Here is a 22504-nt window from a genome sequence, read left to right on the forward strand (position 1 = left end):
GAGAATTAAGTTTCCTACTTTTTATGTTCTATGATATTTTTTGATCAGATGCGTAGTTCTCGAGATATATCAAGATATTTAAAAGTTCCGAAGCCGCACCAACATAATAGAGATACAGAAACACCGTGGCCCCTTTCTTTGAGATAACTCTGCACTATTGCGCGCTGCAAATGCCACTTCCAGCTTAGCTGTGCAGAAGAAGAACAACAAGAAGAAGAAATATCTCGAAATATGTCCGTCAGGCCCCTTCCCTTGAGATAAATCTGCAAATATCTCGGAAACGAAGCGAGCTACGGCAAAATGTTAAGAGACCTTTTTTGTAGAGAATTATGTTTCCTACAATTTATGTTCTATGATATTTTTCGATCAGATGCGTAGTTCTCGAGATATATCAAGATATTTAAAAGTTCCGAAGCCGCACCAACATAATAGAGATACAGAAACACCGTGGCCCCTTTCTTTGCGATAACTCTGCACTATTGCGAACTGTAAATGCCACTTCCAGCTTAGCTGTGCGGAAGAAGAACAACAAGAAGAAGAAATATCTCGAAATATGTCCGTCAGGCCCCTTCCCTTGAGATATATCTGCAAATATCTCGGAAACGAAGCGAGCTATGGCAAAATGTTAAGAGACCGTTTTTGTAGAGAATTAAGTTTCCTACTTTTTATGTTCTATGATATTTTTTGATCAGACGCGTAGTTCTCGAGATATATCAAGATATTTAAAAGTTCCGAAGCCGCACCAACATAATAGAGATACAGAAACACCGTGGCCCCTTTCTTTGAGATAACTCTGCACTAGTGCGAGCCGCAAATGCCACTTCCAGCTTAGCTGTGCAGAAGAAGAACAACAAGAAGAAGAAATATCTCGAAATATGTCCGTCAGGCCCCTTCCCTTGAGATAAATCTGCAAATATCTCGGAAACGAAGAGAGCTATGGCAAAATGTTAAGAGACCTTTTTTGTAGAGAATTAAGTTTCCTACTTTTCATGTTCTATGATATTTTTTGATCAGATGCGTAGTTCTCGAGATATATCAAGATATTTAAAAGTTCCGAAGCCGCACCAACATAATAGAGATACAGAAACACCGTGGCCCCTTTCTTTGAGATAACTCTGCACTATTGCGAGCTGTAAATGCCACTTCCAGCTTAGCTGTGCAGAAGAAGAACAACAAGAAGAAGAAATATCTCGAAATATGTCCGTCAGGCCCCTTCCCTTGAGATATATCTGCAAATATCTCGGAAACGAAGCGAGGTATGGCAAAATGTTAAGAGACCTTTTTTGTAGAGAATTATGTTTCCTACAATTTATGTTCTATGATATTTTTTGATCAGAAGCGTAGTTTTCGAGATACATCGAGATATTTAAAAGTTCCGAAGCCGCACCAACATAATAGAGATACAGAAACACCGTGGCCCCTTTCTTTGAGATAACTCTGCACTAGTGCGAGCCGCAAATGCCACCTCCAGCTTAGCTGTGCAGAAGAAGAACAACAAGAAGAAGAAATATCTGGAAATATGTCCGTCAGGCCCCTTCCCTTGAGATAAATCTGCAAATATCTCGGAAACGAAGCGAGCTACGGCAAAATGTTAAGAGACCTTTTTTGTAGAGAATTATGTTTCCTACAATTTATGTTCTATGATATTTTTCGATCAGATGCGTAGTTCTCGAGATATATCAAGATATTTAAAAGTTCCGAAGCCGCACCAACATAATAGAGATACAGAAACACCGTGGCCCCTTTCTTTGAGATAACTCTGCACTATTGCGAGCTGCAAATGCCACTTCCAGCTTAGCTGTGCAGAAGAAGAACAACAAGAAGAAGAAATATCTGGAAATATGTCCGTCAGGCCCCTTCCCTTGAGATACATCTGCAAATATCTCGGAAACGAAGCGAGCTACGGCAAAATGTTAAGAGACCTTTTTTGTAGAAAATTAGGATTCCTACTTTTTATGTTCTATGATATTTTTTGAACAGATGCGTAGTTCTCGAGATATATCAAGATATTTAAAAGTTCCGAAGCCGCACCAACATAATAGAGATACAGAAACACCGTGGCCCCTTTCTTTGAGATAACTCTGCACTATTGCGCGCTGCAAATGCCACTTCCAGCTTAGCGGTGCAGAAGAAGAACAACAAGAAGAAGAAATATCTCGAAATATGTCCGTCAGGCCCCTTCCCTTGAGATAAATCTGCAAATATCTCGGAAACGAAGCGAGCTATGGCAAAATGTTAAGAGATCTTTTTTGTAGAGAATTAAGTTTCCTACTTTTTATGTTCTATGATATTTTCTGATCAGATGCGTAGTTCTCGAAATATATCAAGATATTTAAAAGTTCCGAAGCCGCACCAACATAATAGAGATACAGAAACACCGTGGCCCCTTTCTTTGAGATAACTCTGCACTATTGCGAGCTGCAAATGCCACTTCCAGCTTAGCTGTGCAGAAGAAGAACAACAAAAAGAAGAAATATCTCGAAATATGTCCGTCAGGCCCCTTCCCTCGAGATAAATCTGCAAATATCTCGGAAACGAAGCGAGCTATGGCAAAATGTTAAGAGATCTTTTTTGTAGAGAATTAAGTTTCCTACTTTTTATGTTGTATGATATTTTTTGATCGGATGCGTAGTTCTCGAGATATATCAAGATATTTAAAAGTTCCGAAGCCGCACCAACATAATAGAGATACAGAAACACCGTGGCCCCTTTCTTTGAGATAACTCTGCAGTATTGCGAGCTGCAAATGCCACTTCCAGCTTAGCTGTGCAGAAGAAGAACAAAAAAGGAAGAAATATCTCGAAATATGTCCGTCAGGCCCCTTCCCTTGAGATAAATCTGCAAATATCTCGGAAACGAAGCGAGCTATGGCAAAATGTTAAGAGACCTCTTTTGTAGAGAATTAAGTTTCCTACTTTTTATGTTCTATGATATTTTTCGATCAGATGCGTAGTTCTCGAGATATATCAAGATATTTAAAAGTTCCGAAGCCGCACCAACATAATAGAGATACAGAAACACCGTGGCCCCTCTCTTTGAGATAACTCTGCACTATTGCGAGCTGCAAATGCCACTTCCAGCTTAGCTGTGCAGAAGAAGAACAACAAAAAGAAGAAATATCTCGAAATATGTCCGTCAGGCCCCTTCCCTTGAGATAAATCTGCAAATATCTCGGAAACAAAGCGAGCTACGGCAAAATGTTAAGAGACCTTTTTTGTAGAAAATTAGGATTCCTACTTTTTATGTTCTATGATATTTTTGGATCAGATGCGTAGTTCTCGAGATATATCAATATATTTAAAAGTTCCGAAGCCGCACCAACATAATAGAGATACAGAAACACCGTGGCCCCTTTCTTTGAGATAACTCTGCACTAGTGCGAGCCGCAAATGCCACTTCCAGCTTAGCTGTGCAGAAGAAGAACAACAAGAAGAAGAAATATCTCGAAATATGTCCGTCAGGCCCCTTCCCTTGAGATATATCTGCAAATATCTCGGAAACGAAGCGAGCTATGGCAAAATGTTAAGAGACCTTTTTTGTAGAGAATTATGTTTCCTACAATTTATGTTCTATGATATTTTTTGATCAGAAGCGTAGTTTTCGAGATACATCGAGATATTTAAAAGTTCCGAAGCCGCACCAACATAATAGAGATACAGAAACACCGTGGCCCCTTTCTTTGAGATAACTCTGCACTAGTGCGAGCCGCAAATGCCACTTCCAGCTTAGCTGTGCAGAAGAAGAACAACAAGAAGAAGAAATATCTGGAAATATGTCCGTCAGGCCCCTTCCCTTGAGATAAATCTGCAAATATCTCGGAAACGAAGCGAGCTACGGCAAAATGTTAAGAGACCTTTTTTGTAGAGAATTATGTTTCCTACAATTTATGTTCTATGATATTTTTCGATCAGATGCGTAGTTCTCGAGATATATCAAGATATTTAAAAGTTCCGAAGCCGCACCAACATAATAGAGATACAGAAACACCGTGGCCCCTTTCTTTGAGATAACTCTGCACTATTGCGAGCTGCAAATGCCACTTCCAGCTTAGCTGTGCAGAAGAAGAACAACAAGAAGAAGAAATATCTGGAAATATGTCCGTCAGGCCCCTTCCCTTGAGATAAATCTGCAAATATCTCGGAAACGAAGCGAGCTACGGCAAAATGTTAAGAGACCTTTTTTGTAGAAAATTAGGATTCCTACTTTTTATGTTCTATGATATTTTTTGAACAGATGCGTAGTTCTCGAGATATATCAAGATATTTAAAAGTTCCGAAGCCGCACCAACATAATAGAGATACAGAAACACCGTGGCCCCTTTCTTTGAGATAACTCTGCACTATTGCGCGCTGCAAATGCCACTTCCAGCTTAGCTGTGCAGAAGAAGAACAACAAGAAGAAGAAATATCTCGAAATATGTCCGTCAGGCCCCTTCCCTTGAGATAAATCTGCAAATATCTCGGAAACGAAGCGAGCTATGGCAAAATGTTAAGAGATCTTTTTTGTAGAGATTTAAGTTTCCTACTTTTTATGTTCTATGATATTTTCTGATCAGATGCGTAGTTCTCGAAATATATCAAGATATTTAAAAGTTCCGAAGCCGCACCAACATAATAGAGATACAGAAACACCGTGGCCCCTTTCTTTGAGATAACTCTGCACTACTGCGAGCTGCAAATGCCACTTCCAGCTTAGCTGTGCAGAAGAAGAACAACAAGAAGAAGAAATATCTCGAAATATGTCCGCCAGGCCCCTTCCCTTGAGATAAATCTGCAAATATCTCGGAAACGAAGCGAGCTATGGCAAAATGTTAAGAGATCTTTTTTGTATAGAATTAAGTTTCCTACTTTTTATGTTCTATGATATTTTCTGATCAGATGCGTAGTTCTCGAAATATATCAAGATATTTAAAAGTTCCGAAGCCGCACCAACATAATAGAGATACAGAAACACCGTGGCCCCTTTCTTTGAGATAACTCTGCACTACTGCGAGCTGCAAATGCCACTTCCAGCTTAGCTGTGCAGAAGAAGAACAACAAGAAGAAGAAATATCTCGAAATATGTCCGTCAGGCCCCTTCCCTTGAGATAAATCTGCAAATATCTCGGAAACGAAGCGAGCTATGGCAAAATGTTAAGAGACCATTTTTGTAGAGAATTAAGTTTCCTACTTTTTATGTTCTATGATATTTTTTGATCAGATGCGTAGTTCTCGAGATATATCCTGATATTTAAAAGTTCCGAAGCGGCACCAACATAATAGAGATACAGAAACACCGTGGCCCCTTTCTTTGAGGTAACTCTGCACTATTGCGAGCTGCAAATGCCACTTCCAGCTTAGCTGTGCAGAAGAAGAACAACAAGAAGAAGGAATATCTCGAAATATGTCCGTCAGGCCCCTTCCCTTGAGATAAATCTGCAAATATCTCGGAAACCATGCGAGCTATGGCAAAATGTTTAGAGACCTTATTTGTAGAGAATTAAGTTTCCTACTTTTTATGTTCTACGATATTTTTTGATCAGATGCGTAGTTCTCGAGATATATCAAGATATTTAAAAGTTCCGAAGCCGCACCAACATAATAGAGATACAGAAACACCGTGGCCCCTTTCTTTGAGATAACTCTGCACTATTGCGAGCTGCAAATGCCACTTCCAGCTTAGCTGTGCAGAAGAAGAACAACAAGAAGAAGAAATATCTCGAAATATGTCCGTCAGGCCCCTTCCCTTGAGATAAATCTGCAAATATCTCGGAAACGAAGCGAGCTATGGCAAAATGTTAAGAGACCTCTTTTGTAGAGAATTAAGTTTCCTACTTTTTATGTTCTATGATATTTTTCGATCAGATGCGTAGTTCTTGAGATATATCAAGATATTTAAAAGTTCCGAAGCCGCACCAACATAATAGAGATACAGAAACACCGTGGCCCCTCTCTTTGAGATAACTCTGCACTATTGCGAGCTGCAAATGCCACTTCCAGCTTAGCTGTGCAGAAGAAGAACAACAAGAAGAAGAAATATCTGGAAATATGTCCGTCAGGCCCCTTCCCTTGAGATAAATCTGCAAATATCTCGGAAACGAAGCGAGCTACGGCAAAATGTTAAGAGACCTTTTTTGTAGAGAATTATGTTTCCTACAATTTATGTTGTATGATATTTTTTGATCAGAAGCGTTGTTTTCGAGATATATCGAGATATTTAAAAGATCCAAGCCGCACCAACATAATAGAGATACAGAAACACCGTGGCCCCTTTCTTTGAGATAACTCTGCACTATTGCGCGCAGCAAATGCCACTTCCAGCTTAGCTGTGCAGAAGAAGAACAACAAGAAGAAGAAATATCTCGAAATATGTCCGTCAGGCCCCTTCCCTCGAGATAAATCTGCAAATATCTCGGAAACGAAGCGAGCTATGGCAAAATGTTAAGAGACCTTTTTTGTAGAGAATTAAGTTTCCTACTTTTTATGTTCTATGATATTTTTTGATCGGATGCGTAGTTCTCGAGATGTATCAAGATATTTAAAAGTTCCGAAGCCGCACCAACATAATAGAGGTACAGAAACACCGTGGCCCCTTTCTTTGAGATAACTCTGCACTATTGCGAGCTGCAAATGCCACTTCCAGCTTAGCTGTGCAGAAGAAGAACAACAAAAAGAAGAAATATCTCGAAATATGTCCGTCAGGCCCCTTCCCTTGAGATAAATCTGCAAATATCTCGGAAACGAAGCGAGCTATGGCAAAATGTTAAGAGACCTCTTTTGTAGAGAATTAAGTTTCCTACTTTTTATGTTCTATGATATTTTTCGATCAGATGCGTAGTTCTCGAGATATATCAAGATATTTAAAAGTTCCGAAGCCGCACCAACATAATAGAGATACAGAAACACCGTGGCCCCTTTCTTTGAGATAACTCTGCACTATTGCGAGCTGCAAATGCCACTTCCAGCTTAGCTGTGCAGAAGAAGAACAACAAAAAGAAGAAATATCTCGAAATATGTCCGTCAGGCCCCTTCCCTTGAGATAAATCTGCAAATATCTCGGAAACGAAGCGAGCTATGGCAAAATGTTAAGAGACCTCTTTTGTAGAGAATTAAGTTTCCTACTTTTTATGTTCTATGATATTTTTCGATCAGATGCGTAGTTCTCGAGATATATCAAGATATTTAAAAGTTCCGAAGCCGCACCAACATAATAGAGATACAGAAACACCGTGGCCCCTCTCTTTGAGATAACTCTGCACTATTGCGAGCTGCAAATGCCACTTCCAGCTTAGCTGTGCAGAAGAAGAACAACAAGAAGAAGAAATATCTGGAAATATGTCCGTCAGGCCCCTTCCCTTGAGATAAATCTGCAAATATCTCGGAAACGAAGCGAGCTACGGCAAAATGTTAAGAGACCTTTTTTGTAGAAAATTAGGATTCCTACTTTTTATGTTCTATGATATTTTTTGAACAGATGCGTAGTTCTCGAGATATATCAAGATATTTAAAAGTTCCGAAGCCGCACCAACATAATAGAGATACAGAAACACCGTGGCCCCTTTCTTTGAGATAACTCTGCACTATTGCGCGCTGCAAATGCCACTTCCAGCTTAGCTGTGCAGAAGAAGAACAACAAGAAGAAGAAATATCTGGAAATATGTCCGTCAGGCCCCTTCCCTTGAGATAAATCTGCAAATATCTCGGAAACGAAGCGAGCTATGGCAAAATGTTAAGAGATCTTTTTTGTAGAGAATTAAGTTTCCTACTTTTTATGTTCTATGATATTTTCTGATCAGATGCGTAGTTCTCGAAATATATCAAGATATTTAAAAGTTCCGAAGCCGCACCAACATAATAGAGATACAGAAACACCGTGGCCCCTTTCTTTGAGATAACTCTGCACTACTGCGAGCTGCAAATGCCACTTCCAGCTTAGCTGTGCAGAAGAAGAACAACAAGAAGAAGAAATATCTCGAAATATGTCCGTCAGGCCCCTTCCCTTGAGATAAATCTGCAAATATCTCGGAAACGAAGAGAGCTATGGCAAAATGTTAAGAGACCTTTTTTGTAGAGAATTAAGTTTCCTACTTTTCATGTTCTATGATATTTTTTGATCAGATGCGTACTTCTCGAGATATATCAAGATATTTAAAAGTTCCAAAGCCGCACCAACATAATAGAGATACAGAAACACCGTGGCCCCTTTCTTTGAGATAACTCTGCACTATTGCGAGCTGTAAATGCCACTTCCAGCTTAGCTGTGCAGAAGAAGAACAACAAGAAGAAGAAATATCTCGAAATATGTCCGTCAGGCCCCTTCCCTTGAGATATATCTGCAAATATCTCGGAAACGAAGCGAGCTATGGCAAAATGTTAAGAGACCTTTTTTGTAGAGAATTATGTTTCCTACAATTCATGTTCTATGATATTTTTTGATCAGAAGCGTAGTTTTCGAGATACATCGAGATATTTAAAAGTTCCGAAGCCGCACCAACATAATAGAGATACAGAAACACCGTGGCCCCTTTCTTTGAGATAACTCTGCACTATTGCGAGCTGCAAATGCCACTTCCAGCTTAGCTGTGCAGAAGAAGAACAACAAGAAGAAGAAATATCTGGAAATATGTCCGTCAGGCCCCTTCCCTTGAGATAAATCTGCAAATATCTCGGAAACGAAGCGAGCTACGGCAAAATGTTAAGAGACCTTTTTTGTAGAGAATTATGTTTCCTACAATTTATGTTCTATGATATTCTTCGATCAGATGCGTAGTTCTCGAGATATATCAAGATATTTAAAAGTTCCGAAGCCGCACCAACATAATAGAGATACAGAAACACCGTGGCCCCTTTCTTTGAGATAACTCTGCACTATTGCGAGCTGCAAATGCCACTTCCAGCTTAGCTGTGCAGAGGAAGAACAACAAGAAAAAGAAGTATCTCGAAATATGTCCGTCAGGCCCGTTCCTTTGAGCTGAATCTGCAAATATCTCGGAAACGAAGCGAGCTATGGCAAAATGTTAAGAGACGTTTTTTGTAGAGAATTATGTTTCCTACAATTTATGTTCTATGATATTTTTTGATCAGAAGCGTAGTTTTCGAGATATATCGAGATATTTAAAAGTTCCGAAGCCGCACCAACATAATAGAGATACAGAAACACCGTGGCCCCTTTCTTTGAGATAACTCTGCACTAGTGCGAGCCGCAAATGCCACTTCCAGCTTAGCTGTGCAGAAGAAGAACAACAAGAAGAAGAAATATCTCGAAATATGTCCGTCAGGCCCCATCCCTTGAGATAAATCTGCAAATATCTCGGAAACGAAGCGAGCTATGGCAAAATGTTAAGAGACCTTTTTTGTAGAGAATTAAGTTTCCTACTTTTTATGTTCTATGATATTTTTTGATCAGAAGCGTAGTTTTCGAGATATATCGAGATATTTAAAAGTTCCGAAGCCGCACCAACATAATAGAGATACAGAAACACCGTGGCCCCTTTCTTTGAGATAACTCTGCACTAGTGCGAGCCGCAAATGCCACTTCCAGCTTAGCTGTGCAGAAGAAGAACAACAAGAAGAAGAAATATCTCGAAATATGTCCGTCAGGCCCCTTCCCTTGAGATAAATCTGCAAATATCTCGGAAACGAAGCGAGGTATGGCAAAATGTTAAGAGACCTTTTTTGTAGAGAATTAAGTTTCCTACTTTTTATGTTCTATGATATTTTTTGATCAGATGCGTAGTTCTCGAGATATATCAAGATATTTAAAAGTTCCGAAGCCGCACCAACATAATAGAGATACAGAAACACCGTGGCCCCTTTCTTTGAGATAACTCTGCAATAGTGCGAGCCGCAAATGCCACTTCCAGCTTAGCTGTGCAGAAGAAGAACAACAAGAAGAAGAAATATCTCGAAATATGTCCGTTAGGCCCCTTCCCTTGAGATAAATCTGCAAATATCTCGGAAACGAAGCGAGCTATGGCAAAATGTTAAGAGACCTTTTTTGTAGAGAATTAAGTTTCCTACTTTTTATGTTCTATGATATTTTTTGATCAGATGCGCAGTTCTCGAGATATATCAAGATATTTAAAAGTTCCGAAGCCGCACCAACATAATAGAGATACAGAAACACCGTGGCCCCTTTCTTTGAGATAACTCTGCACTATTGCGAGCTGTAAATGCCACTTCCAGCTTAGCTGTGCAGAAGAAGAACAACAAGAAGAAGAAATATCTCGAAATATGTCCGTCAGGCCCCTGCCCTTGAGATATATCTGCAAATATCTCGGAAACGAAGCGAGCTATGGCAAAATGTTGAGAGACCTTTTTTGTAGAGAATTATGTTTCCTACAATTTATGTTCTATGATATTTTTTGATCAGAAGCGTAGTTTTCGAGATATATCGAGATATTTAAAAGTTCCGAAGCCGCACCAACATAATAGAGATACAGAAACACCGTGGCCCCTTTCTTTGAGATAACTCTGCAATAGTGCGAGCCGCAAATGCCACTTCCAGCTTAGCTGTGCAGAAGAAGAACAACAAGAAGAAGAAATATCTCGAAATATGTCCGTCAGGCCCCTTCCCTTGAGATATATCTGCAAATATCTCGGAAACGAAGCGAGCTATGGCAAAATGTTGAGAGACCTTTGTTGTAGCGAATTATGTTTCCTACAATTTATGTTCTATGATATTTTTTGATCAGAAGCGTAGTTTTCGAGATATATCGAGATATTTAAAAGTTCCGAAGCCGCACCAACATAATAGAGATACAGAAACACCGTGGCCCCTTTCTTTGAGATAACTCTGCACTATTGCGAGCTGCAAATGCCACTTCCAGCTTAGCTGTGCAGAGGAAGAACAACAAGAAGAAGAAGTATCTCGAAATATGTCCGTCAGGCCCGTTCCTTTGAGCTGAATCTGCAAATATCTCGGAAACGAAGCGAGCTATGGCAAAATGTTAAGAGACGTTTTTTGTAGAGAATTATGTTTCCTACAATTTATGTTCTATGATATTTTTTGATCAGAAGCGTAGTTTTCGAGATATATCGAGATATTTAAAAGTTCCGAAGCCGCACCAACATAATAGAGATACAGAAACACCGTGGCCCCTTTCTTTGAGATAACTCTGCACTAGTGCGAGCCGCAAATGCCACTTCCAGCTTAGCTGTGCAGAAGAAGAGCAACAAGAAAAAGAAATATCTCGAAATATGTCCGTCGGGCCCCTTCCCTTGAGGTAAATCTGCAAATATCTCGGAAACCAAGCGAGCTATGGCAAAATGTTAAGAGACCTTTTTTGTATAGAATTAAGTTTCCTACTTTTTATGTTCTATGATATTTTTTGATCAGATGCGTAGTTCTCGAGATATATCAAGATATTTAAAAGTTCCGAAGCCGCACCAACATAATAGAGATACAGAAACACCGTGGCCCCTCTCTTTGAGATAACTCTGCACTATTGCGTGCTGTAAATGCCACTTCCAGCTTAGCTGTGCAGAAGAAGAACAACAAGAAGAAGAAATATCTCGAAATATGTCCGTCAGGCCCCTGCCCTTGAGATATATCTGCAAATATCTCGGAAACGAAGCGAGCTATGGCAAAATGTTGAGAGACCTTTTTTGTAGACAATTATGTTTCCTACAATTTATGTTCTATGATATTTTTTGATCAGAAGCGTAGTTTTCGAGATATATCGAGATATTTAAAAGTTCCGAAGCCGCACCAACATAATAGAGATACAGAAACACCGTGGCCCCTTTCTTTGAGATAACTCTGCAATAGTGCGAGCCGCAAATGCCACTTCCAGCTTAGCTGTGCAGAAGAAGAACAACAAGAAGAAGAAATATCTCGAAATATGTCCGTCAGGCCCCTTCCCTTGAGATAAATCTGCAAATATCTCGGAAACGAAGCGAGCTATGGCAAAATGTTAAGAGACCTTTTTTGTAGAGAATTAAGTTTCCTACTTTTTATGTTCTATGATATTTTTTGATCAGATGCGTAGTTCTCGAGATATATCAAGATATTTAAAAGTTCCGAAGCCCCACCAACATAATAGAGATACAGAAACACCGTGGCCCCTTTCTTTGAGATAACTCTGCACTAGTGCGAGCCGCAAATGCCACTTCCAGCTTAGCTGTGCAGAAGAAGAACAACAAGAAGAAGAAATATCTCGAAATATGTCCGTCAGGCCCCTTCCCTTGAGATAAATCTGCAAATATCTCGGAAACGAAGCGAGCTATGGCAAAATATTAAGAGACCTTTTTTGTAGAGAATTAAGTTTCCTACTTTTTATGTTCTATGATATTTTTTGATCAGATGCGTAGTTCTCGAGATATATCAAGATATTTAAAAGTTCCGAAGCCGCACCAACATAATAGAGATACAGAAACACCGTGGCCCCTTTCTTTGAGATAACTCTGCACTATTGCGAGCTGCAAATGCCACTTCCAGCTTAGCTGTGCAGAGGAAGAACAACAAGAAAAAGAAGTATCTCGAAATATGTCCGTCAGGCCCGTTCCTTTGAGCTGAATCTGCAAATATCTCGGAAACGAAGCGAGCTATGGCAAAATGTTAAGAGACGTTTTTTGTAGAGAATTATGTTTCCTACAATTTATGTTCTATGATATTTTTTGATCAGAAGCGTAGTTTTCGAGATATATCGAGATATTTAAAAGTTCCGAAGCCGCACCAACATAATAGAGATACAGAAACACCGTGGCCCCTTTCTTTGAGATAACTCTGCACTAGTGCGAGCCGCAAATGCCACTTCCAGCTTAGCTGTGCAGAAGAAGAACAACAAGAAGAAGAAATATCTCGAAATATGTCCGTCAGGCCCCTTCCCTTGAGATAAATCTGCAAATATCTCGGAAACGAAGCGTGCTATGGCAAAATGTTAAGAGACCTTTTTTGTAGAGAATTAAGTTTCCTACTTTTTATGTTCTATGATATTTTTTGATCAGAAGCGTAGTTTTCGAGATATATCGAGATATTTAAAAGTTCCGAAGCCGCACCAACATAATAGAGATACAGAAACACCGTGGCCCCTTTCTTTGAGATAACTCTGCACTAGTGCGAGCCGCAAATGCCACTTCCAGCTTAGCTGTGCAGAAGAAGAACAACAAGAAGAAGAAATATCTCGAAATATGTCCGTCAGGCCCCTTCCCTTGAGATAAATCTGCAAATATCTCGGAAACGAAGCGAGGTATGGCAAAATGTTAAGAGACCTTTTTTGTAGAGAATTAAGTTTCCTACTTTTTATGTTCTATGATATTTTTTGATCAGATGCGTAGTTCTCGAGATATATCAAGATATTTAAAAGTTCCGAAGCCGCACCAACATAATAGAGATACAGAAACACCGTGGCCCCTTTCTTTGAGATAACTCTGCACTATTGCGAGCTGTAAATGCCACTTCCAGCTTAGCTGTGCAGAAGAAGAACAACAAGAAGAAGAAATATCTCGAAATATGTCCGTCAGGCCTCTGCCCTTGAGATATATCTGCAAATATCTCGGAAACGAAGCGAGCTATGGCAAAATGTTGAGAGACCTTTTTTGTAGAGAATTATGTTTCCTACAATTTATGTTCTATGATATTTTTTGATCAGAAGCGTAGTTTTCGAGATATATCGAGATATTTAAAAGTTCCGAAGCCGCACCAACATAATAGAGATACAGAAACACCGTGGCCCCTTTCTTTGAGATAACTCTGCAATAGTGCGAGCCGCAAATGCCACTTCCAGCTTAGCTGTGCAGAAGAAGAACAACAAGAAGAAGAAATATCTCGAAATATGTCCGTCAGGCCCCTTCCCTTGAGATAAATCTGCAAATATCTCGGAAACGAAGCGAGCTATGGCAAAATGTTAAGAGACCTTTTTTGTAGAGAATTAAGTTTCCTACTTTTTATGTTCTATGATATTTTTTGATCAGATGCGTAGTTCTCGAGATATATCAAGATATTTAAAAGTTCCGAAGCCGCACCAACATAATAGAGATACAGAAACACCGTGGCCCCTTTCTTTGAGATAACTCTGCACTATTGCGAGCTGTAAATGCCACTTCCAGCTTAGCTGTGCAGAAGAAGAACAACAAGAAGAAGAAATATCTCGAAATATGTCCGTCAGGCCCCTGCCCTTGAGATATATCTGCAAATATCTCGGAAACGAAGCGAGCTATGGCAAAATGTTGAGAGACCTTTTTTGTAGAGAATTATGTTTCCTACAATTTATGTTCTATGATATTTTTTGATCAGAAGCGTAGTTTTCGAGATATATCGAGATATTTAAAAGTTCCGAAGCCGCACCAACATAATAGAGATACAGAAACACCGTGGCCCCTTTCTTTGAGATAACTCTGCAATAGTGCGAGCCGCAAATGCCACTTCCAGCTTAGCTGTGCAGAAGAAGAACAACAAGAAGAAGAAATATCTCGAAATATGTCCGTCAGGCCCCTTCCCTTGAGATAAATCTGCAAATATCTCGGAAACGAAGCGAGCTATGGCAAAATGTTAAGAGACCTTTTTTGTAGAGAATTAAGTTTCCTACTTTTTATGTTCTATGATATTTTTTGATCAGATGCGTAGTTCTCGAGATATATCAAGATATTTAAAAGTTCCGAAGCCGCACCAACATAATAGAGATACAGAAACACCGTGGCCCCTTTCTTTGAGATAACTCTGCACTATTGCGAGCTGTAAATGCCACTTCCAGCTTAGCTGTGCAGAAGAAGAACAACAAGAAGAAGAAATATCTCGAAATATGTCCGTCAGGCCCCTGCCCTTGAGATATATCTGCAAATATCTCGGAAACGAAGCGGGCTATGGCAAAATGTTGAGAGACCTTTTTTGTAGCGAATTATGTTTCCTACAATTTATATTCTATGATATTTTTTGATCAGAAGCGTAGTTTTCGAGATATATCGAGATATTTAAAAGTTCCGAAGCCGCACCAACATAATAGAGATACAGAAACACCGTGGCCCCTTTCTTTGAGATAACTCTGCACTATTGCGAGCTGCAAATGCCACTTCGAGCTTAGCTGTGCAGAGGAAGAACAACAAGAAGAAGAAGTATCTCGAAATATGTCCGTCAGGCCCCTTCCCTTGAGATAAATCTGCAAATATCTCGGAAACGAAGCGAGCTATGGCAAAATGTTAAGAGACCTTTTTTGTAGAGAATTAAGTTTCCTACTTTTTATGTTCTATGATATTTTTTGATCAGATGCGTAGTTCTCGAGATATATCAAGATATTTAAAAGTTCCGAAGCAGCACCAACATAATAGAGATACAGAAACACCGTGGCCCCTTTCTTTGAGATAACTCTGCACTATTCCGAGCTGTAAATGCCACTTCCAGCTTAGCTGTGCAGAAGAAGAACAACAAGAAGAAGAAATATCTCGAAATATGTCCGTCAGGCCCCTGCCCTTGAGATATATCTGCAAATATCTCGGAAACGAAGCGAGCTATGGCAAAATGTTGAGAGAACTTTTTTGTAGCGAATTATGTTTCCTACAATTTATGTTCTATGATATTTTTTGATCAGAAGCGTAGTTTTCGAGATATATCGAGATATTTAAAAGTTCCGAAGCCGCACCAACATAATAGAGATACAGAAACACCGTGGCCCCTTTCTTTGAGATAACTCTGCACTAGTGCGAGCCGCAAATGCCACTTCCAGCTTAGCTGTGCAGAAGAAGAACAACAAGAAGAAGAAATATCTCGAAATATGTCCGTCAGGCCCCTTCCCTTGAGATAAATCTGCAAATATCTCGGAAACGAAGCGAGCTATGGCAAAATGTTAAGAGACGTTTTTAATAGGGAATTATGTTTCCTACAATTTATGTTCTATGATATTTTTTGATCAGAAGCGTAGTTTTCGAGATACATCGAGATATTTAAAAGTTCCGAAGCCGCACCAACATAATAGAGATACAGAAACAGCGTGGCCCCTTTCTTTGAGATAACTCTGCACTAGTGCGAGCCGCAAATGCCACTTCCAGCTTAGCTGTGCAGAGGAAGAACAACAAGAAGAAGAAATATCTCGAAATATGTCCGTCAGGCCAGTTCCTTTGAGCTGAATCTGCAAATATCTCGGAAACGAAGCGAGCTATGGCAAAATGTTAAGAGACGTTTTTTGTAGAGAATTATGTTTCCTACAATTTATGTTCTATGATATTTTTTGGTCAGAAGCGTAGTTTTCGAGATATATCGAGATATTTAAAAGTTCAGAAGCCGCACCAACATAATAGGGATACAGAAACACCGTGGCCCCTTTCTTTGAGATAACTCTGCACTAGTGCGAGCCGCAAATGCCACTTCCAGCTTAGCTGTGCAGAAGAAGAACAACAAGAAGAAGAAATATCTCGAAATATGTCCGTCAGGCCCCTTCCCTTGAGATAAATCTGCAAATATCTCGGAAACGAAGCGAGCTATGGCAAAATGTTAAGAGACCTTTTTTGTAGAGAATTAAGTTTCCTACTTTTTATATTCTATGATATTTTTTGATCAGATGCGTAGTTCTCGAGATATATCAAGATATTTAAAAGTTCCGAAGCCGCACCAACATAATAGAGATACAGAAACACCGTGGCCCCTTTCTTTGAGATAACTCTGCACTATTGCGAGCTGTAAATGCCACTTCCAGCTTAGCTGTGCAGAAGAAGAACAACAAGAAGAAGAAATATCTCGAAATCTGTCCGTCAGGCCCCTTCCCTTGAGATATATCTGCAAATATCTCGGAAACGAAGCGAGCTATGGCAAAATGTTAAGAGACCTTTTTTGTAGAGAATTATGTTTCCTACAATTTATATTCTATGATATTTTTTGATCAGAAGCGTAGTTTTCGAGATACATCGAGATATTTAAAAGTTCCGAAGCCGCACAAACATAATAGAGATACAGAAACACCGTGGCCCCTTTCTTTGAGATAACTCTGCACTAGTGCGAGCCGCAAATGCCACTTCCAGCTTAGCTGTGCAGAAGATGAACAACAAGAAGAAGAAATATCTCGATATATGTCCGTCAGGCCCCTTCCCTTGAGATAAATCTGCAAATATCTCGGAAACGAAGCGAGCTATGGCAAAATGTTAAGAGACCTTTTGTGTAGAGAATTAAGTTTCCTACTTTTTATGTTCTATGATATTTTTTGAGCAGATGCGTAGTTCTCGAGATATATCAAGATATTTAAAAGTTCCGAAGCCGCACCAACATAATAGAGATACAGAAACACCGTGGCCCCTTTCTTTGAGATAACTCTGCACTATTGCGAGCTGCAAATGCCACTTCCAGCTTAGCTGTGCAGAGTAAGAACAGCAAGAAGAAGAAATATCTCGAAATATGTCCGTCAGGCCAGTTCCTTTGAGCTGAATCTGCAAATATCTCGGAAACGAAGCGAGCTATGGCAAAATGTTAAGAGACGTTTTTTGTAGAGAATTATGTTTCCTACAATTTAAGTTCTATGATATTTTTTGATCAGAAGCGTAGTTTTCGAGATATATCGAGATATTTAAAAGTTCCGAAGCCGCACCAACATAATAGGGATACAGAAACACCGTGGCCCCTTTCTTTGAGATAACTCTGCACTAGTGCGAGCCGCAAATGCCACTTCCAGCTTAGCTGTGCAGAAGAAGAACAACAAGAAGAAGAAATATCTCGAAATATGTCCGTCAGGCCAGTTCCTTTGAGATGAATCTGCAAATATCTCGGAAACGAAGCGAGCTATGGCAACATGTTAAGAGACGTTTTTTATAGAGAATTATGTTTCCTACAATTTATGTTCTATGATATTTTTTGATCAGAAGCGTAGTTTTCGAGATACATCGAGATATTTAAAAGTTCCGAAGCCGCACCAACATAATAGGGATACAGAAACACCGTGGCCCCTTTCTTTGAGATAACTCTGCACTAGTGCGAGCCGCAAATGCCACTTCCAGCTTAGCTGTGCAGAAGAAGAACAACAAGAAGAAGAAATATCTCGAAATATGTCCGTCAGGCCCCTTCCCTTGAGATAAATCTGCAAATATCTCGGAAACGAAGCGAGCTATGGCAAAATGTTAAGAGACCTTTTTTGTAGAGAATTAAGTTTCCTACTTTTTATGTTCTATGATATTTTTTGATCAGATGCGTAGTTCTCGAGATATATCAAGATATTTAAAAGTTCCGAAGCCGCACCAACATAATAGAGATACAGAAACAGCGTGGCCCCTTTCTTTGAGATAACTCTGCACTAGTGCGAGCCGCAAATGCCACTTCCAGCTTAGCTGTGCAGAGGAAGAACAACAAGAAGAAGAAATATCTCGAAATATGTCCGTCAGGCAGTTCCTTTGAGCTGAATCTGCAAATATCTCGGAAACGAAGCGAGCTATGGCAAAATGTTAAGAGACGTTTTTTGTAGAGAATTATGTTTCCTACAATTTATGTTCTATGATATTTTTTGGTCAGAAGCGTAGTTTTCGAGATATATCGAGATATTTAAAAGTTCAGAAGCCGCACCAACATAATAGAGATACAGAAACACCGTGGCCCCTTTCTTTGAGATAACTCTGCACTATTGCGAGCTGTAAATGCCACTTCCAGCTTAGCTGTGCAGAAGAAGAACAACAAGAAGAAGAAATATCTCGAAATATGTCCGTCAGGCCAGTTCCTTTGAGCTGAATCTGCAAATATCTCGGAAACGAAGCGAGCTATGGCAAAATGTTAAGAGACATTTTTTGTAGAGAATTATGTTTCCTACAATTTATGTTCTATGATATTTTTTGATCAGAAGCGTAGTTTTCGAGATATATCGAGATATTTAAAAGTTCCGAAGCCGCACCAACATAATAGGGATACAGGAACACCGTGGCCCCTTTCTTTGAGATAACTCTGCACTAGTGCGAGCCGCAAATGCCACTTCCAGCTTAGCTGTGCAGAAGAAGAACAACAAGAAGAAGAAATATCTCGAAATATGTCCGTCAGGCCCCTTCCCTTGAGATAAATCTGCAAATATCTCGGAAACCAAGCGAGCTATGGCAAAATGTTAAGAGACCTTTTTTGTAGAGAATTAAGTTTCCTACTTTTTATATTCTATGATATTTTTTGATCAGATGCGTAGTTCTCGAGATATATCAAGATATTTAAAAGTTCCGAAGCCGCACCAACATAATAGAGATACAGAAACACCGTGGCCCCTTTCTTTGAGATAACTCTGCACTATTGCGAGCTGTAAATGCCACTTCCAGCTTAGCTGTGCAGAAGAAGAACAACAAGAAGAAGAAATATCTCGAAATCTGTCCGTCAGGCCCCTTCCCTTGAGATATATCTGCAAATATCTCGGAAACGAAGCGAGCTATGGCAAAATGTTAAGAGACCTTTTTTGTAGAGAATTATGTTTCCTACAATTTATATTCTATGATATTTTTTGATCAGAAGCGTAGTTTTCGAGATACATCGAGATATTTAAAAGTTCCGAAGCCGCACAAACATAATAGAGATACAGAAACACCGTGGCCCCTTTCTTTGAGATAACTCTGCACTAGTGCGAGCCGCAAATGCCACTTCCAGCTTAGCTGTGCAGAAGATGAACAACAAGAAGAAGAAATATCTCGATATATGTCCGTCAGGCCCCTTCCCTTGAGATAAATCTGCAAATATCTCGGAAACGAAGCGAGCTATGGCAAAATGTTAAGAGACCTTTTGTGTAGAGAATTAAGTTTCCTACTTTTTATGTTCTATGATATTTTTTGAGCAGATGCGTAGTTCTCGAGATATATCAAGATATTTAAAAGTTCCGAAGCCGCACCAACATAATAGAGATACAGAAACACCGTGGCCCCTTTCTTTGAGATAACTCTGCACTATTGCGAGCTGCAAATGCCACTTCCAGCTTAGCTGTGCAGAGTAAGAACAGCAAGAAGAAGAAATATCTCGAAATATGTCCGTCAGGCCAGTTCCTTTGAGCTGAATCTGCAAATATCTCGGAAACGAAGCGAGCTATGGCAAAATGTTAAGAGACGTTTTTTGTAGAGAATTATGTTTCCTACAATTTAAGTTCTATGATATTTTTTGATCAGAAGCGTAGTTTTCGAGATATATCGAGATATTTAAAAGTTCCGAAGCCGCACCAACATAATAGGGATACAGAAACACCGTGGCCCCTTTCTTTGAGATAACTCTGCACTAGTGCGAGCCGCAAATGCCACTTCCAGCTTAGCTGTGCAGAAGAAGAACAACAAGAAGAAGAAATATCTCGAAATATGTCCGTCAGGCCAGTTCCTTTGAGATGAATCTGCAAATATCTCGGAAACGAAGCGAGCTATGGCAACATGTTAAGAGACGTTTTTTATAGAGAATTATGTTTCCTACAATTTATGTTCTATGATATTTTTTGATCAGAAGCGTAGTTTTCGAGATACATCGAGATATTTAAAAGTTCCGAAGCCGCACCAACATAATAGGGATACAGAAACACCGTGGCCCCTTTCTTTGAGATAACTCTGCACTAGTGCGAGCCGCAAATGCCACTTCCAGCTTAGCTGTGCAGAAGAAGAACAACAAGAAGAAGAAATATCTCGAAATATGTCCGTCAGGCCCCTTCCCTTGAGATAAATCTGCAAATATCTCGGAAACGAAGCGAGCTATGGCAAAATGTTAAGAGACCTTTTTTGTAGAGAATTAAGTTTCCTACTTTTTATGTTCTATGATATTTTTTGATCAGATGCGTAGTTCTCGAGATATATCAAGATATTTAAAAGTTCCGAAGCCGCACCAACATAATAGAGATACAGAAACAGCGTGGCCCCTTTCTTTGAGATAACTCTGCACTAGTGCGAGCCGCAAATGCCACTTCCAGCTTAGCTGTGCAGAGGAAGAACAACAAGAAGAAGAAATATCTCGAAATATGTCCGTCAGGCAGTTCCTTTGAGCTGAATCTGCAAATATCTCGGAAACGAAGCGAGCTATGGCAAAATGTTAAGAGACGTTTTTTGTAGAGAATTATGTTTCCTACAATTTATGTTCTATGATATTTTTTGGTCAGAAGCGTAGTTTTCGAGATATATCGAGATATTTAAAAGTTCAGAAGCCGCACCAACATAATAGAGATACAGAAACACCGTGGCCCCTTTCTTTGAGATAACTCTGCACTATTGCGAGCTGTAAATGCCACTTCCAGCTTAGCTGTGCAGAAGAAGAACAACAAGAAGAAGAAATATCTCGAAATATGTCCGTCAGGCCAGTTCCTTTGAGCTGAATCTGCAAATATCTCGGAAACGAAGCGAGCTATGGCAAAATGTTAAGAGACATTTTTTGTAGAGAATTATGTTTCCTACAATTTATGTTCTATGATATTTTTTGATCAGAAGCGTAGTTTTCGAGATATATCGAGATATTTAAAAGTTCCGAAGCCGCACCAACATAATAGGGATACAGGAACACCGTGGCCCCTTTCTTTGAGATAACTCTGCACTAGTGCGAGCCGCAAATGCCACTTCCAGCTTAGCTGTGCAGAAGAAGAACAACAAGAAGAAGAAATATCTCGAAATATGTCCGTCAGGCCCCTTCCCTTGAGATAAATCTGCAAATATCTCGGAAACGAAGCGAGCTATGGCAAAATGTTAAGAGACCTTTTTTGTAGAGAATTAAGTTTCCTACCTTTTACCTTCTATGATATTTTTTGATCAGATGCGTAGTTCTCGAGATATATCAAGATATTTAAAAGTTCCGAAGCCGCACCAACATAATAGAGATACAGAAACACCGTGGCCCCTTTCTTTGAGATAACTCTGCACTATTGCGAGCTGTAAATGCCACTTCCAGCTTAGCTGTGCAGAAGAAGAACAACAAGAAGAAGAAATATCTCGAAATATGTCCGTCAGGCCCCTTCCCTTGAGATATATCTGCAAATATCTCGGAAACAAAGCGAGCTATGGCAAAATGTTAAGAGACCTTTTTTGTAGAGAATTATGTTTCCTAGAATTTATGTTCTATGGTATTTTTTGATCAGAAGCGTAGTTTTCGAGATACATCGAGATATTTAAAAGTTCCGAAGCCGCACCAACATAATAGAGATACAGAAACACCCTGGCCCCTTTCTTTGAGATAACTCTGCACTAGTGCGAGCCGCAAATGCCACTTCCAGCTTAGCTGTGCAGAAGAAGAACAACAAGAAGAAGAAATATCTCGAAATATGTCCGTCAGGCCCCTTCCCTTGAGATATATCTGCAAATATCTCGGAAACGAAGCGAGCTATGGCAAAATGTTAAGAGACCTTTTTTGTAGAGAATTCTGTTTCCTACAATTTATGCTCTATGATATTTTTTGATCAGAAGCGTAGTTTTCGAGATATATCGAGATATTTAAAAGTTCCGAAGCCGCACCAACATAATAGAGATACAGAAACACCGTGGCCCCTTTCTTTGAGATAACTCTGCACTAGTGCGAGCCGCAAATGCCACTTCCAGCTTAGCTGTGCAGAAGAAGAACAACAAGAAGAAGAAGTATCTCGAAATATGTCCGTCAGGCCCCTTCCCTTGAGATAAATCTGCAAATATCTCGGAAACGAAGCGAG

The sequence above is a fragment of the Osmia lignaria genome, unplaced genomic scaffold, assembly GCF_051020975.1.
Source record: "Osmia lignaria lignaria isolate PbOS001 unplaced genomic scaffold, iyOsmLign1 scaffold0005, whole genome shotgun sequence".
NCBI lineage: Eukaryota > Metazoa > Arthropoda > Insecta > Hymenoptera > Megachilidae > Osmia > Osmia lignaria.